Raw genomic sequence first — 16,898 nt, 5'->3', positions numbered from 1 at the left:
GGGAGAGAAGTTGTGGGATGAAGTGCATACTATATGCACTTTCCAAATTGGAACCTATATAAATCCTAGGCCTTCAGTTGCACAGCAAATAGGAAGCATTTGTTTGTCTATACCCTTAATGGATATTGCTCTGCATCTGTGCACTCAAATAAAGCAAGCATGCATACTATTACTGTACCAATGACTGCAGTAACTGATCACATATTTTTGTACACACAGTGTGACGCTAGTTCCTTTGTGATCTTTCTGTGATGACTGTGTAAGGAATTTTCTTCTAAAGAATTAAATCCTTTATGTGTAATTTTAGATTGAAATACAGTAATTTATCTGCAAAAGACTTTTGCATATGTGATAGCTGCTGCTCCAAAATAAGTAACAGATGCGTAGGGCTCCATTGAAACACAAATATGTACAAGGCATTCTTTAAATATGAAAATTTGCCATTATTAAAGATGTGTCAGGAATTTAGGCTTTTATGTCTGTCTTGTTTTATTTAGTCATGAGCAAAATATAATAGAGAAAGATCCGACGAACATCTCAGCTCAAGTCTGAAAGACAGTGGTCCAGATTAGCTTTGGGAAAATGCCAAACGTGAACTCTAAAGCAAATGCAGGGTAGAAACAAATGACAATTGTGAAATATTCAGTAAAGTACTGCCCCAGATGCCCACCCCGATCCTGACTGTAGACAGACTCTTTGGTCATGAAAATTGCTTAACAGTGTTAGAAACTTGGGCTGCTTTAAGTGCTGAAATCTTCAAGGTATATTCACGATCTTCACTACTTAGCTGATTGGCAAGAACAAATTTAACTAGTATTAGAATCGGTCCTCAAAACACAGACTAACCTTGGAATTACGATTATTAGCAATGTTTAATACAATCCTAGTCAGAACCCTAGAAACAAGACCTTAGAATCCTTTGTCCTTTCAAACTAAGGTTCTTTAATTTGCCGGTTCCAAAATTGTGTAATGTATTGATAAATCCTCTTTTGAACATGACCATATTTGGGGAATATGAAAAGCTCATTATATTTTATTGAAACAACTGTTCCATTTACACAAATGTGCACCTGAATTAGTACTTAGTACTTTTCAAAATGCATCAAGAAAGCACAATTTTTGTAAGGAGTCAGCAAAACTTTATTTGCTCAAAATACCTGTAGCAGGCATTTTACCTCCTCATTAAAATGTTTCTCTCTTCAGTCCTGTTTAGTGAAGCGATCTGCTATATTACCTGCCTTGAAAGACCAAACGATAAACAGATAAATGAGAATTTCTTCCTTGTTTATACGAGAAAGAAGTGCCATCCCCACTAAAAATCACCCAGAAAAGTAAGGAAAAGTTTGAAGAGTTGCAATTGCAGAATAAATTGTGTAGTGTCTTTTCACTAAATTTTCAGATAGTGCTAGCTGCCAGTGTGGTTCAATTTGGAGCAATGCTATTCAGATGATAAGAATTAATTTTCTGTGGCCTATTTTCTTTAACCTTTATATGACCTTAAAGCTTTTTTTTTTTTTTTTTTTTTTTTTTTTTGGTCTTTTTTTCTTTATTCTGCCTGACTTCTACTTGTGCAGTCATGGGTATCTTCAAAGCAATTTTCTGTGTGAATACTAGGTGTTATTGTGGGACTATTCATTCCACTACATAAAACATCATTTGCTTATAAACATTCTCCCCCCAAAAAAGGGGCAAAAATGAGTCATTAACATTTTCCCTATGTTTTCTTCAGCAGAGAAATGTTGGGAAAAGGAAGAATGTGGATTCTTTACATGCAGTGGCATAGTTTCTCCTGGCTATTTATAATTCACATTTCTCCCCATGCGTTCACATTTCTGCTCATGCACATGAGGTGAAAGTCACTTTTTAAAACAGAGGCTATAACTTTTAAAACTGAAATCAATAGTCAGAAATGTCTGCAAATAAATTAGGGCAGACACTTCATTGCCTCTCCTTCATGTTTTCTCTGCATGACCATTTTATTTTTAATAAGTGCTCCAGGATACTTTTCACAAGTCTTTCATTCTTCTAAAGCATATTACTTTGAATAGTATAAACACATCCATTTTACATGTAATGATAATAAGCACATAATCTTTACATAGGTTACATTGTCAAAGATCAGATGGCTGTAGATGTGTGGTATTATTTCTGAGGACTCTGTTCTGTTCCATTGGTCTATATCTCTGTTTTGGTACCAGTACCATGCTGTTTTGGTTACTGTAGCCTTGTAGTATAGTTTGAAGTCAGGTAGCGTGATGCCTCCAGCTTTGTTCTTTTGACTTAGGATTGTCTTGGAGATGCGGGCTCTTTTTTGGTTCCATATGAACTTTAAAGCAGTTTTTTCCAATTCTGTGAAGAAACCTAAAACACCAAAAGCAACAGCAGCAAAAGCCAAAATTGACAAATGGGATCTCATTAAACTAAAGAGCTTCTGTACAGCAAAAGAAACTACCATCAGAGTGAACAGGCAACCTACAGAATGGGAGAAAATTTTTGCAATCTACTCATCTGACAAAGGGCTAATATCCAGAACCTACAAAGAACTCAAACAAATTTACAAGAAAAAAACAAACAACCCCATCAAAAAGTGGGCAAAGGATATGAACAGACATTTCTCAAAAGAAGACATTCATACAGCCAACAGACACATGAAAAAATGCTCATCATCACTGGCCATCAGAGAAATGCAAATCAAAACCACAATGAGATACCATCTCACACCAGTTAGAATGGCAATCATTAAAAAGTCAGGAAACAACAGGTGCTGGAGAGGATGTGGAGAAATAGGAACACTTTTACACTGTTGGTGGGATTGTAAACTAGTTCAACCATTATGGAAAACAGTATGGCAATTCCTCAAGGATCTAGAACTAGATGTACCATATGACCCAGCCATCCCATTACTGGGTATATACCCAAAGGATTATAAATTATGCTGCTATAAAGACACATGCACACGTATGTTTATTGCGGCACTATTCACAATAGCAAAGTCTTGGAATCAACCCAAATGTCCATCAGTGACAGACTGGATTAAGAAAATGTGGCACATATACACCATGGAATACTATGCAGCCATCAAAAAGGATGAGTTTGTGTCCTTTGTAGGGACATGGATGCAGCTGGAAACCATCATTCTTAGCAAACTATCACAAGAACAGAAAACCAAACACCGCATGTTCTCACTCATAGGTGGGAACTGAACAATGAGATCACTTGGACTCAGGAAGGGGAACATCACACACCGGGGCCTATCATGGGGAGGGGGGAGGGGGGAGGGGGGAGGGATTGCATTGGGAGTTATACCTGATGTAAATGACGAGTTGATGGGTGCAGCACACCAACAAGGCACAAGTATACATATGTAACAAACCTGCACGTTATGCACATGTACCCTACAACTTAAAGTATAATAATAATAAATAAATTAAAAAAAATAAAGGTAACTTTATATTAAATGCTTACATACATCCATATATACTAAGTTGTAGGTTAGTATGTTGAAAAAATGGAGCACTTATAAATGCTGAAAATAACACAAAGCTGTAGCCAGACTGAGTTTTGGACATGGATAATCAGAACAGTCTGTAGCCCGTCTGTGGCTAATGGGATGTTTCTCCCAGCTTTGTCACCATGGCAAATACTTTATAATACACAAACATTTGTAGTGCTAAAAATCCACCCACTCTTTTTGATTTGTTTTTTTTTTGTTTGTTTTTTTTTTTTTTTTTTTGAGACGGAGTCTCGCTCTGTCGCCCAGGCTGGAGTGCAGTGGCCAGATCTCAGCTCACTGCAAGCTCCGCCTCCTGGGTTCACGCCATTCTCCTGCCTCAGCCTCCCGAGTAGCTGGGACTACAGGCGCCCACCACCTCGCCCGGCTAGTTTTTTGTATTTTTTTTAGTAGAGACGGGGTTTCACCGTGTTAGCCAGGATGGTCTCGATCTCCTGACCTCGTGATCCACCTGTCTCGGCCTCCCAAAGTGCTGGGATTACAGGCTTGAGCCACCGCGCCCGGCCCACCCACTCTTTTTGAAAGATGGCCAGGTTTTGTAAAATTACATTCCAGCTAGTGCTACCCTGCTGATTTTTAAGATAAGTTTTTTTTTTCTGTTTGCTATTCATGTGCTTAACAAAAGACCAGAGGGACAACACACACACACACACACACACACACACACACACACACACACACACATATATAATTTGTAAATGTATATTGCAGTTTCATAGTTCAATTACCTTATGGAGAAATACATGTCAGTAGGTTTCTCTGATGACCAAATTTTGGAGGGAAGGAATCTATTTTGTAGTGGTGATGGTGGGGAGGGGAAATCTGTGGGTCTGTAATTCTAAACCCTATCATTTTTCCCAAATAAACATACAAGCAAAGTGAAACACATTTGTGGGACAAATATAGCTTCAAGGCAAGCCCCTTAGTCCCATGGAGAATCAGATTGCTGCCTTTAAGATCCCTGGAAGGGTTTTGTGTATATGCCTTTATAGTGAATACCACCAGGGCCAGTATTTGATTGAAGCCATAGCCTATCCTAGCTTTCTATATAGCCTCTGGAATCAGGGCTAGGAGCACCACATGCATGGACAAAGAACATATTGGGCTCCTTTCTGATCCTCCTCCTTTCTTGCCAAGACAGCAAAGTATAACACATACTCCAATTCATTCCTTTACTTAAAGGGAGGGGGAAGAAAGACTTGGTAATACTCCATTGCGGAACCAAGCAGAAATGCCAAAAACATTCAGAATACTTGTGACTGGGGGAAAATGTAGGCAAAACAGTCTTTCCCACAAGTGGGTGGAAGAGGACAAGTCACAGTTTTAAAAGCATAACATAGGTGTATAGTGCCAAAAAGGGCCAGTCTAAATATTTACATGCAATGGTGATATATGAGGAAAGGCTTAACAGAATGCTTGGAGAAAAAAGAGAATGTGCGTGTTACTGGAAGCTCTAGGCACAACAGCGGGTTTGTTGGCGACCTGTTTGAGTTTTACAAGCCTGCCTACTCTGTCTGTTGCCCCAGCATCATCCTGCCACATCATATGGTCTTTCCCAGAATCTCACAGCATCAGACAGGAAGCCAGGAGACAAAGACATCAATACATCACAGTTACGAATGCCTCCTTGAGAAGAGAAACCTCCTTAACAATTGTTGTTCATTCTAATTATTATTAACCTTCAGTAAAACCATGAACATTTATTTCTACAAATCAAGCTTTGTAGACTCAAACGATGTGCTTAGGTGTGGCAGTTCCAAGTAGCAATTATTTGCTTTGGTTTTACTTTGGAAAGCATTTGGATGCTAATCCAGAATTTGCTGTATTCAGTCAGAGCTACAGCTTGAGACAGTGGATACATAAGGGCATCTACAGACCTTGCAATCAAATTTTGCTTGTTTAAAATGCCACATGTAAATGATCAGTCCCAATGAAATTGACTGACAGCAGCACCTTTTTAACAAAAGAAGAAATTTATTTGATTTCACACTTTTGGGTAAAGTTTTATATTAACAGCACTCTCATGATGAAGACTTCTTGGGAGAGGAGATTTTTTTTTTTTTTCCTCCCAAGAAAAGATAATAAAACAGGAACTAAGTCTTGGTAAATAATAACAGTTTTGCTGTGGGTTTAAATATTTATTTTATTGCCCAGTGCAAAACATCTATGTTCTTAATATTTCTAATGAATTAAATACACCAAAATTAGATTCTATGCAAACAACACCTGGTGATTTAAGTCGCCCTTTTAAATAGCAATTTTAGCAACTCTCAAACACAGATAGAAATACTGCCTTCTATTTTGTTTGAAATTCATTTCCTGTCTCTAGGATATTCACTGACCTTTCAACGTTGGCCATTTTGCTTTTTTACTTTTTCCAATGAGTCTTATTCCAGTTCTCATTGACTTCATTCCATTCTTGACCTCTTTTCCCCTCAAGAAAATTAAATGCAGCCCAAAACATGTTGGACCCCAGTTAGTTTTATAGCTCTTTTTTCCTCCCTCACTACTGCATTCTTTAGTTTGTCACAAGTCAGTTGGCCGTACACATTCAATCTCCACAAACGCCTACATTCACATACAAAACAAACCCTATCTTAGATTGATTTTTCTCCCCTACAATTCTTATTTACAAAATTTGAAATCCCTTAAGCTTGTATCATAACTTCTTGGTAACCCTTAATTATATCAGTTTTATTCAACATCCTTCAGTTCCTGGAAGCAGTATTTGCTCCTATGGATATTTTTCTGTCTATCATATTTTTATTAAAACCCACAATAGTCTGTATTTTATCTTTTTCTTAGATAAGTGCATTAAAGAAGAATAATGCAAATAAAAGGGATATTTTTATGGGACATGTCCTGGGATTGTACATTGAGTGACTATAAATAAGCCAGATATGATCCCGTTTCACCTAAAGTGCTGAAGAGGACAGAGCATTCTTATCTGTGTGATGAGATAATTTGTAATCTTCTCTTTTTCCTTAGGGCAACTAAATGCATGTGTAAGCTTGTTTGTGCTTCTAGAAACATCTTTAATATTTCCCTGAACTCCACCACAACATTTTCAGTGAAAAATAGCTCTGCAGTTTGTTTCATCATGCTAATTGAAATGAATTATTGTACCGTGCAGAGAAAGCCTTCTCTTCTAAATTAGACTTTGCAGATATCTCTGATTTACCTGCAATTGGATTACAAGAGCAAAAATAATGCTTCGGAATTATCTAGTTAGAAAAGGAATATGCATCTTAGCAAAAATGAAGTGAATAACAAAAAGGACGCCTTAAGAAAATGGTATGAGTTCATTTTTATGTATAGACAAATCAATTAGGTGTTAATTTGGAACAATTGTATGATTCATATTTTCAGCATTATGACATTACACTAGTGGTTTATTAAACTAAGATATACCTCTTATTCATCCTACATTCATGAGCCTCTGGCCAAGGAATATGCTTTTCCTTCCTCCATATTTTTCTTGTGATTTGTATTACTCTGAGGAAAACAAGACTGTACAGTTGTGTTATTTGCATTGTGCTGTTGCCTGATGAGTTAAATGCATATAATTGCCTCCCAGATTCCTTGGTCTGAATTTAGGGCTAAAACTCATGGCCCTTTCCCACCCTGAACCATTTTCTAGGCTCACTTTTATCCAAATGTTTCCCACTCCTCATGCTTTAAGGTTTCTCTGGATTCCCTGCTCCCCAGACATCTCATTCAAGTACCGGAGAGACTTGTGGTTAGACTGCATTACCACAGACTTTAAAAAATACACATGGCCGGGCGCAGTGGCTAACGCTTGTAATCCCAGCACTTTGGGAGGGCAAGGTGGGCGGATCACTTGAGGTCAGGAGTTTGAGACCAGCCTGGCCAACATGGTGAAACCCCGTCTCTACTGAGAGTATAAAAATTAGCTGGACATGGTGGCGCACGCCTGTAATCCCAGCTACTTGGGAGGCTGAGGCAGGAGAATCACCTGAACCCAGGATGCAGAAGTTGCAGTGAGCTAAGATTGCACCACTACACTCCAGCCAGGGCAACAGAGCGAGACTCCATCTCAAAACAAACAAACAAACAAAATTAAAAAAATAATAATACATGCAACAAAACCCAGAAACTTTGGATGGGCTCCTCTCTGAAAAGTGGAAATGTCAGGAGGCAGATGACAGCCAGTGGACACCCGTGCACGTTTCTTCTTCCCCCCTCTGGTGTGGGCTACAGGTGAACACTACGATGTACTATTTGTGGGCAACATTGCCCTCTACCCAGGAGCCCTTGAAAAGTCCCTTTCCGTGTTCCTCCCTTTGTCTCCACATTCCACTCATACCACACTGCCTTTTAATCCCAGTTAAAAACTCATCTCAGCCTGAACCACCTATAGCAGGTGCTCTGGTGAAACCAATCCATCAAGTTTCATGATGTCCTGAATAAGTGTTTTTCACACTGAGTCCCGGTACATGAGTGGTCTTGAAACCAATTTTGTAAGTCCCAATGCATTTATAATCTTTTTTTTTACTTTCTATTTTGAAATTATTAAATTGAAATTTATTTTGAATTATTCTTTTATTTTGAAATTATTATTCACAGAAAGTTGCAAAGAAATACACAGACCTTACATACATTTTATCCCACCTCCCCCAATGCCACTATCTTACATAACTATAGTACAATATCAAAACCAGAAACTTGACTTTGGTACACTCCTGAGAGCTTATTCAGATTTCACCCACAATGCATTCACTCATGAGTGGGTATATGTATGGATCTGTGCAATTTTATCCTATGTGTTCGTATAACTACCAGCACAATCAAGGTGACTATTGAAATAAAATTACCCTAGAAAATAGTACAGGTTAAGGTAAGAATTGTTTCATGAAAATGCACAGTTTTACATTAATTTTCATTCATATTCACACATGTATTACATGCATGTATATGAATATATTATAAAATATAAAATGCATTTCTTACTGTGGGTCATGATCAACACATTTTGAAAGTCACTGTCCTAGACTCCTGCTACTGAAAGTACAGCGTATGAACCAATAGCATCAGCCTCATTGAGAAGCTGCAACTTCAAGTCCTACCCTTGAAGTATTAAATTAGAATCTGCATTTTGAAACAGGATCCCCAGATGATTTGCATTATAGTCAAGTCTGAAAAGCACTGTCCTAGTGAACAGCTTATTGCGTCTGTAAGAGGGTAAGATACAAACTCTGTATTTAATTGAAAGCTGGGAATGAGGGCAATGACCTGCCGCCTCTGGAAAGTTCGAATAGAGACCTGGCATTGTGGGCATTTTTCCTTGCCTGCTTTTATGGGAGGCAGGGCCAGAGTCGATAGGGCACAGGCTGCTGTGGAAATGATGACTGAATTCATATCAGGAAGCTCTTTATTTTTGGGGGGGAGTATGTAATGGTTTCCATGAACACCAGGGTGCAAAACAAATTGTTGGTCCTTTTTAATTTCCATAAAATAGTGACTGATGTCTGGGGAGGGAGTTTAGCCCATGGTATTTTCTGCTTCAATAAAGGTAGTTGAAAAGCTGACTGTCCCCTGGCTTCTCAGTGCTACCCCCACAGAGAATGTTATTTTTTCTCTTCTATTCCAAGTAGGTGACTGAAAGAATATATATGGGGGAAAAAAATGAGAGAACAACTTGGCCTTGCTCATTAAGATTAGAATTCTGTATTATGTGTTCACGCTTCCTGGGTGCTCTTGTTCTGTGAGCCTCATCATTCTTTATGAAATTGATAAAATGACTGAATATTATTTTTGTTGCATCTATGCTTCCATCTCAAAAAGAACCCATGTGATAGCAATTCTGTGTAAGTAGGGCTTTCCAAGATCCTGAGCTTTGGTCTTTTTGTAATGGGAAAGATGGGGCAGGATGGGGAAAGTCGAAAGGGAAGGGGGGGGGGTTGGAATGACAATAATCTAGCTCAGATTCATTCCACTACCTCCTAGCTGCTGTTCTTGAAGAAAGGCTAATTAAAGTAATTAACACATTTCAGACAAAATAACCCACCCAAATATTAACAAAACGTCTTTCATAAGAAAAACACAAAATGTGGTTCTGTCTTTTTATTTCTGCTTGAGAAGGCAATATTATGAAGGAATGTGAAATCCTTTAATTAGACACAATTTAAAAGCCAGACAGAAAATTGAGATGCTGAAATTTCTACCTAGAGAAGCAATATTCATACTCAAGAGCAGCAGACAATGTACTGCACACAGACAGATGTTTTACAGTGAATTAAGATTATCTCATCACACAGGAATATTACTCTGTTATAACCACATTAAGATACACTTCGATCACAACAAGTTATAGCTTCATAATGAGATTAAAAGTCTACCCTGGTAGATGCCTCAAGCCAGATTTTAAAGAGAAATTCTGTTTTTTTCCGTTATAGGTATTTTTCTTGTATGCGTATAAATTTTACAGTTAGGAAAGAGTACAGGTGCTAAGAAGTGGATGAAGCTGAAACTGGATATTGAGAGAGTCCTGTGAACATGGAATCGAGAATTGCATGTACCTCTGTACCTATTTAGTGGGTTATTGGAAAGAACATTGGCCTGTGAATCACCAACTTTAGTGTCTAGGCCTGAACTCTATCCCTAGGTTCTGCATTCTCAGATTCGACCAACCTGAGATGAAAAATGTTTGAAAAAATAACACAATAAAATAATACGAATTTAAAAAATATATAACAACCATTTATATAGCATTTATCTTGTATTCGGTATTATAAGTAATCTAGAGATGATTTAAAGTATAGAGGAGGATGTGTGTTGGTTATGTGCAAATAATATACATATACACACACACACCATTTCATATAAGGGACTTGAGCATCTGTGGATTTGGGTAGCCATGGGGGTCCTGGAACCAATCTCCCACAGATACCGAGGGACAACTATATAATGTATAGTATAAAGAATACAGAATTTTCAGATTTCAACATCATCCAGGGCTCGAAGCAGCTCAGCACCATCTAGGCCATGTGACCCTCCAATATGATGTCCACCACTCACACTCTGATTACCGGTCCATTAATGAACTAAATCTCCTATCCTGCAAAGCCCTACCCTGCAAAGGCCTAAGTTTAATGCCTGGATCCCCAATTAGTGATTCAAAAAACTTCCTATAGCCTTGTTAATTATAAAATAAACATCCTGGGTGTCTACCTACCCTCACCTCTCCATCTCCCTCCCACATCCCCTAGGCACACAGAGCACAAGCTACTGGGAGGTATATAAAACCTGGTCGTAGTTCCACCCCCAACTTTAAATAGATGTATTAAACAAATGGCTTTAGGGCTTTAAACCTTTAACTGCTAGAAGAATTAACTGGTTTCCAACCAGTCTCAAAAGAGGGTTTAATAACCTTTTAAAAAGTAAACGTGAGTCTTAATTCTATTCTCAACTATGCTGAGTTTTTCTTTTTTCAGAAGATTTTCTCACGCTTTTCTCACATACATCACCACCCTTACCCTGCCCCTACACCTACAAATTAAGATGAAATTTATGAGATTCTACTTGACTTAAAAGTGGCATCATCACAAATTAATGGTATAATTATATTACCACTTGGGACAGTCACTGTGGACTTATTTGGAGAGAAAAATATTTTAGATTTCTGCCATTTCCTAATAGATTGCAGCTTGTGAGTCACTCTTTAAAAGCTGTCAGAATTTATTGTATCTTTTGCTCAAGACCCTGTGCTAGGCTGTCTTGTACAATATTATGAACTCTGGGTGTTCAATAAGCAGTTGACAATGGCGAGTGAGAATCAGTCCATGAAATGCTTGGTGGCATCTTCAAGGGCCAAACATTACTCTTTGATAATGCTGAAACCTTAACTCAAATTCAAGGACAACCAGCTTTACTAGATTTTTACAGCCCATTTTAAGAACTACAGATTATTTCCCAAGACAATTATGTGGTAGCCAAAAGAGCTCCCACGTAAGCTTAATGCAACAGGACTCAATGTACCTACTGTGTAAGTTATGAACTGGCAAAAAAGATAACAAGCAAAATCTTCAGATTACTACTACTGTGAGCTGAGAAAACAGAAGTGAATGTTTCTGGTGGTTCTGAAGGTTGGGGAAAAAATAAGTATTGAAATGTGCCCCATCTTTCAATACTAGACATACCTATTTATCACCACAACTTTGGTCGGGTCGAGAGAAAGGAGTATTAGAAAAAAAAGAAGATAGAGAGAGGCGCAAAAGAGAATAAGCATGAAGAAGGCAGATGGCAGGGCAGGGTAAGAAAGTTCTTAATCTTAAAGAGCAGAAGCCACAGTTTGTGTCTAAAACAGTGCCAGAATACAGCATTCCCTCGCCCCTACTCTACCCTGCACCCTCTCCCACCCCGGTGTATAGTCCATATGTGGGGAAAGAGATGCCAGTCATATGAAACTTGAGGTTAGAAACCACTATTCTGATTTTCTGATAATGGACATCCTTCTGACCAAAAGAAGTTAAAATTGGGAACAATATTTATTCCTTAAAAATAGCTGTGATATTGATTATAAGGGCAATTCATTCTGCTTACTAATAGTTTATTATTTTTTTTCAGACAGGCTCTTGCTCTGTCACCCATGCTGGAGTGCAGTGGCACAATCATGACTCACTGCAACCTTGACCTCCCAGGCTCAAGTAATCCTCCTCCCTCAGCCTCCCAAGTAGTTGGAACTACAGGCACATACCAAGCCTGGCTAATTTTATCGTTGTTGTTGTTAGAGATGGGGTCTTGCTATGTTGCCGAGGCTGGTCTTGAACTCCTGGGCTCAAGTGATCCTCCTGCTTCAGCCTCTCAAAATGTTGAGATTACAGGCATAAGCTACTGTATCTAACCAATTAATAGTTTCTACTTATGAATCAGATCAAAATGCATTTGATTGTATTCTAAAATATTTATAATTATAAATTATTTCAATGATTGTAATCATGAAGAAGAAAACTATACTTAAAAAGTCAGATCTCATAAAGTTAGACAATCAGAAGGATGAAATCTCACTCATAGAACCTTCTAGAAACTGATGAAAGCTAAATGACAAAGTATTTCAATGAGAATATTGAGAACAGTAATTTCATTATGTCCATTTAGGATAAGTGGAATGAGGCAGTTTCAGCTTGAAGATAATGAATATGGGCTGTCTGATCATAGGAAAACTGCATGTCTCTTGGGAAAAGGAACTGGGAAAAATGATTAAAGAAAAAAATTATCTTTGGCTTTCAAAATATACAAATATGCACTGTTTACTGTCAAGCAGAGTGGTCATGACTGTATACTATTAGCAATATGCAATATAGTTATAAAATTGTATTATTAAGGGAAAGACATAAGAATAGGGAAGTAGCAAAGTGCGTGCAATTTGCCGACCCTTCAATTATTTGACAGCACATTCCTAGCATAAACACTCAGTATCCATCACAGAGATGTTTCCAGCAAAGAAAGCCTTGCATTGGCCAGCAGTCAGAGAACACTCCAAGAACAAAAGTGAGCCCTGCCCCCATACCATAGTACCTATTTATAGGTCAGCTTAGAAGGGATTGGGAACATACAGTTTTTCTAAGTTGGAATAAACATATCGAGAAACCTCGAGGCATTTGAAAAGCCCTAGGGAGTATGCATACTAGACCCTGGGAACAGCCTTGCTGATCAAGAATGTTGACATCAACTAAAAGCTTTGTTATCCCTCTGCAGACTGGCTCAGTCCAGCTAACCCAGCTTTCAGCTAAATTATTGAAAGAAAGAAGATGAACCTACAAAGCCATCTATTTTCATTGTTCATGAGTGGGGAGAGGAATTAGGAATTAGAAAAACTACTAAAGACAAAAATCATCTTTATTTATGATTTTATAAAGATTTTCTGGTACCTTACAGTTGTTAATAAACTTGAATTTTAATAATTAATAATGAACTGAAATTTTAGTAATTAATAATCACTCTGAGGAAATAATTTTAAAAATTCATTTAATGTTTGAAAAGCAAACATTAAGTTAGAGAAGTTAGAGACAATATATCGCTCTGGAGAGATTTATGGATTTATCTCCTGTGGCACCATCTGATTATATTCTAGGATGGTGAAGGAAAAGTGGAAATGATTCTCTCTCCTCCCCAGAGAAGATTTGTTTACATTCCAGAGTAAAGGTTTTTCTCCCTCTCTGGAGGGGAGAATGAGCAGATATGTCAGCAGTCTATAGAAGCTCCAAGCTTCATAATTTGAGGGTTCCTATCCTGTGGTATATGTGTGCATATGGTGCATGTGCAAGGAAACATTAGGCCTTTATTGAGTTGCCCTGTGGGGACTGAGGCTCAAGGTTAAGATGCTCAGTGAATAATAAATGGTCTTTGCCCTGATCCAGAGATCTTGTGTTTCCTGTCAAAAATATATATATATGCACGTACACATGTGTGCACATACACATTACCCAAGTAGGACATCACCAATAGCTCTTAGATTTAAAAGAATAACAACCCTCAAAGATAAAGTGTCTCAATAATTGAAATAAACATATTGCTTATTCCCTGCTATGATGGTTAATTTTATCTCTGTACTTGATCAGCACCCTTCTGGTTCTGTTTGTGAGGGTGTTTGGGGGTGAAATTAACATTTATTTGAATTGGTAGACAGAGTAAAGCAGATTGCCCTCTCTAACGTGGGCGGGCCTCCTCCAATTAGTTGAATCTCTGAACTGAACAAAACTGCTGACCCTCCTTTAAGTAGAAGAGAGTTCTTCCTGCTTGACTGCCTTCAAACTGAGACACTGGCTTTTATCTTGCCTTTGGACTTAAACTGCAACATCAGCTTTTCCTGGATCTCAAGCCTGCTGGCCTTTAGACTGGAACGAAACCATCGGCTCTTCTGGGTCTCTACCTTGCCAGCTCACCCTGCAGACCTTGAGACTTGCCAGTCTCCATACTTTCGTAAGCCAATTCCTTTCTATTTCAATGTACATATAGAAAGAGATTATAGAAACTAACACAACAGCAGAAAAGCAACCACCACATGTTCTCACTCATAGGTGGGAGTTGAACAATGAGAACACATGGACACAGGGAGGGAACATCACACACCGGGGCCTGTCAGGGGGTGGGAGTAGGGGAGGGATAACATTAGGAGAAATACCTAATGTAGATGCAGGTTGATGGGTGCAGTAAACCACCACGGCACGTGTAAACCTATGTAACAAGCCTGCATGTTCTGCACATGTATCCCAGAACTTAAAGTATAATAATTTAAAAAAAGAAAATATTTCCAACGAGAACAAAAAAGAAAATGTGGTATGTGTACACTATGGACCACTATGCAGCCACAAAAAAACTGCAAAATCATGTCACTTGTAGCAACATGGATGAAGCTGGAGGCCATTATCCTAAGTAAACAAACTCAAACAAACAAAAAAAAGAGATTATAGAGAACACACATCACACATGTCCTCTTGGTTCTGTTTCTCTGGAGAACCCTAATATACCTGCCTTGAAATAAAGAAATATAATCAATGGCAGACCCACTTGCTTTAAGCTGATGATGTCCCAACTTTTGTCTACATCTAGAGATTGAGTATACATAAATCTGAGAATTTTCCAGGAAGTTGCTAGTTCTCTTAAGCCTGCCCACACCTCTGTGAATAGCCTTTCCTTAGTCCCTTTATTTAAACCACTGGGGTAAATTCTTCTGGGCCATGATACATTTCACTCTGGAATTCAATGCCACAGTTGAAAAGAATAAGGTATATATGAATATCCCATCAAAGTAAAATCACAAACACAAAGGTGTTGTTTCTACTTACAATGTAAAAAGTAGTCACAAGAGAATTTTACTTCCATCCAAATATTTAAAAAGCCTAAAAAAGTAAAATAATTTACAAAATCATAACTTTTCTGAAAGCTGTCAAAGGGCTGAGATCTTGGAGGTAGGGCACAAGCATCATTTCATCTTTGGTAAAGCATAGGAGGAAGCGATAACTGACACAGAGGTGAGTAAGAAATTGGCTAAAAACTTTAGGAATTCCTAAAGCTGAATGTGGGCCAGCATATCAATTTAAAGTACCTGAAAGCCCAGATACAAGAAGAGCTCGTAGTTTGTCTTCTCCAGGAGCTTGTGAGAAAGCCTAGGAGTAAGGAAGGAGCCTGGAGACAGCCTCTTCAGGGACACAGGTTTACAGGATATGCGTGACTGCCACTGGGAAAGACTCATCAAGGACTGCACATTTCTCTTTATCCTTTCATGTGAAGCAAAAGCCTTAAGTCACTGGGGCTAGGCAGCCAAATCTCTCACCTCCAAGGCCTCTGCAGGACAGACAGAAATAAAACCCATCTGCTTCTAGGGGTAGGGTAGGATACTCTTCTTTTCGACTTCAGTAGCCAGGCAAAGAACCATTGCTGTGGAGAAAAGGTAGAAGAAAGAGTTTCTTGCTTCTGACAGAGTGAAGAAACAAACCAACAAACCCCTTTAAAAATCCAAAATTCTGAATAAAACAAAGCAGAAATCTTCTACTGCTTGGGAAGGGGCAGGAAACTCTCAGCTTCCCAAGATACACTACAGATACAAGGCAGGATTTGGCAGCCAAAGGGTGTGGTGGGGGAGTGGTAGAAACATGGAGAAGGCTTAACCCCTCAATCCCTGGCTGCCTGGCCTTAATTCAGAGACTGACGAACAGAAGCTAAAATTTACCCTATTGACCACGCGGTAAGCCTCCTACTGAGTAATGAGCAGCAACAGTCTATGGGGGAGAGGCAAGAACGTGGAAAGGGATCCTATTCTGTGGTGCAGGCATGCAAAGACTGTTGAAAGCTAAGGGTGGAGCAAAAACACTAAGAAAAACCTTCTAGCACCCAAGGCCCCACACTAAGCACAAGATATGGGTGGCCCATTGCAGAAGTTATTTGAAGCCTATGGTAAACTGAGAATAACAATTGTCACAGTAAGACCCAAACGAACTCAAGTAGTCACTTGATTGATTCAATTCTCACATTAAAAGTCTGACAGGATGAAAAGTGGACACTTTTAGAAATAAATACTATTTAGTTTCATCTCTATTGTCCTTTACAAACAACATCCAGCATTCAATCAACAATTACAAGACCCATAAAACAACAACAACAATAACAAAAAAAAGACTCATTGTCAACAGGTAAAGTGAATAACAGAACCATATTCAGAGAGAGCCCGGATGTTGTCCTATTTATTAGACAGGAACCTTAAAATAACTATAATTAACATTAAGAGATCTATTGAAAAAGGCAGACAATATACATATACAGATGAAGAATTTCAGCAGAGAGATTAGACTATATAAAATGTTAAATGAAAATGCTAGAAATAAAAAGCATATCAGAGATGCAGAATTCCTTTAATTAGCTTAAAAAT

General features: G+C 38.4%; 1 long non-coding RNA gene across 1 annotated transcript in view; it reads right to left on the bottom strand.

Moving 5' to 3' along the window:
• LOC123568069 (uncharacterized) overlaps positions 1 to 16,071 on the bottom strand; it is a 90,565-nt gene extending 74,494 nt beyond the window's left edge. Inside the window, exon 1 of the long non-coding RNA XR_012421159.1 lies at positions 15,807 to 16,071. This is a non-coding gene — a long non-coding RNA (uncharacterized lncRNA). The remainder of the gene's footprint in view (positions 1 to 15,806) is intronic.
• Positions 16,072 to 16,898: the final 827 nt, after the last annotated feature.

The sequence above is a fragment of the Macaca fascicularis genome, chromosome 12, assembly GCF_037993035.2.
Source record: "Macaca fascicularis isolate 582-1 chromosome 12, T2T-MFA8v1.1".
Lineage (NCBI taxonomy): Eukaryota > Metazoa > Chordata > Mammalia > Primates > Cercopithecidae > Macaca > Macaca fascicularis.
The sequence above is the reverse complement of the archived record's forward strand: the minus strand, read 5'-3'. Positions and strand labels throughout refer to the sequence as shown.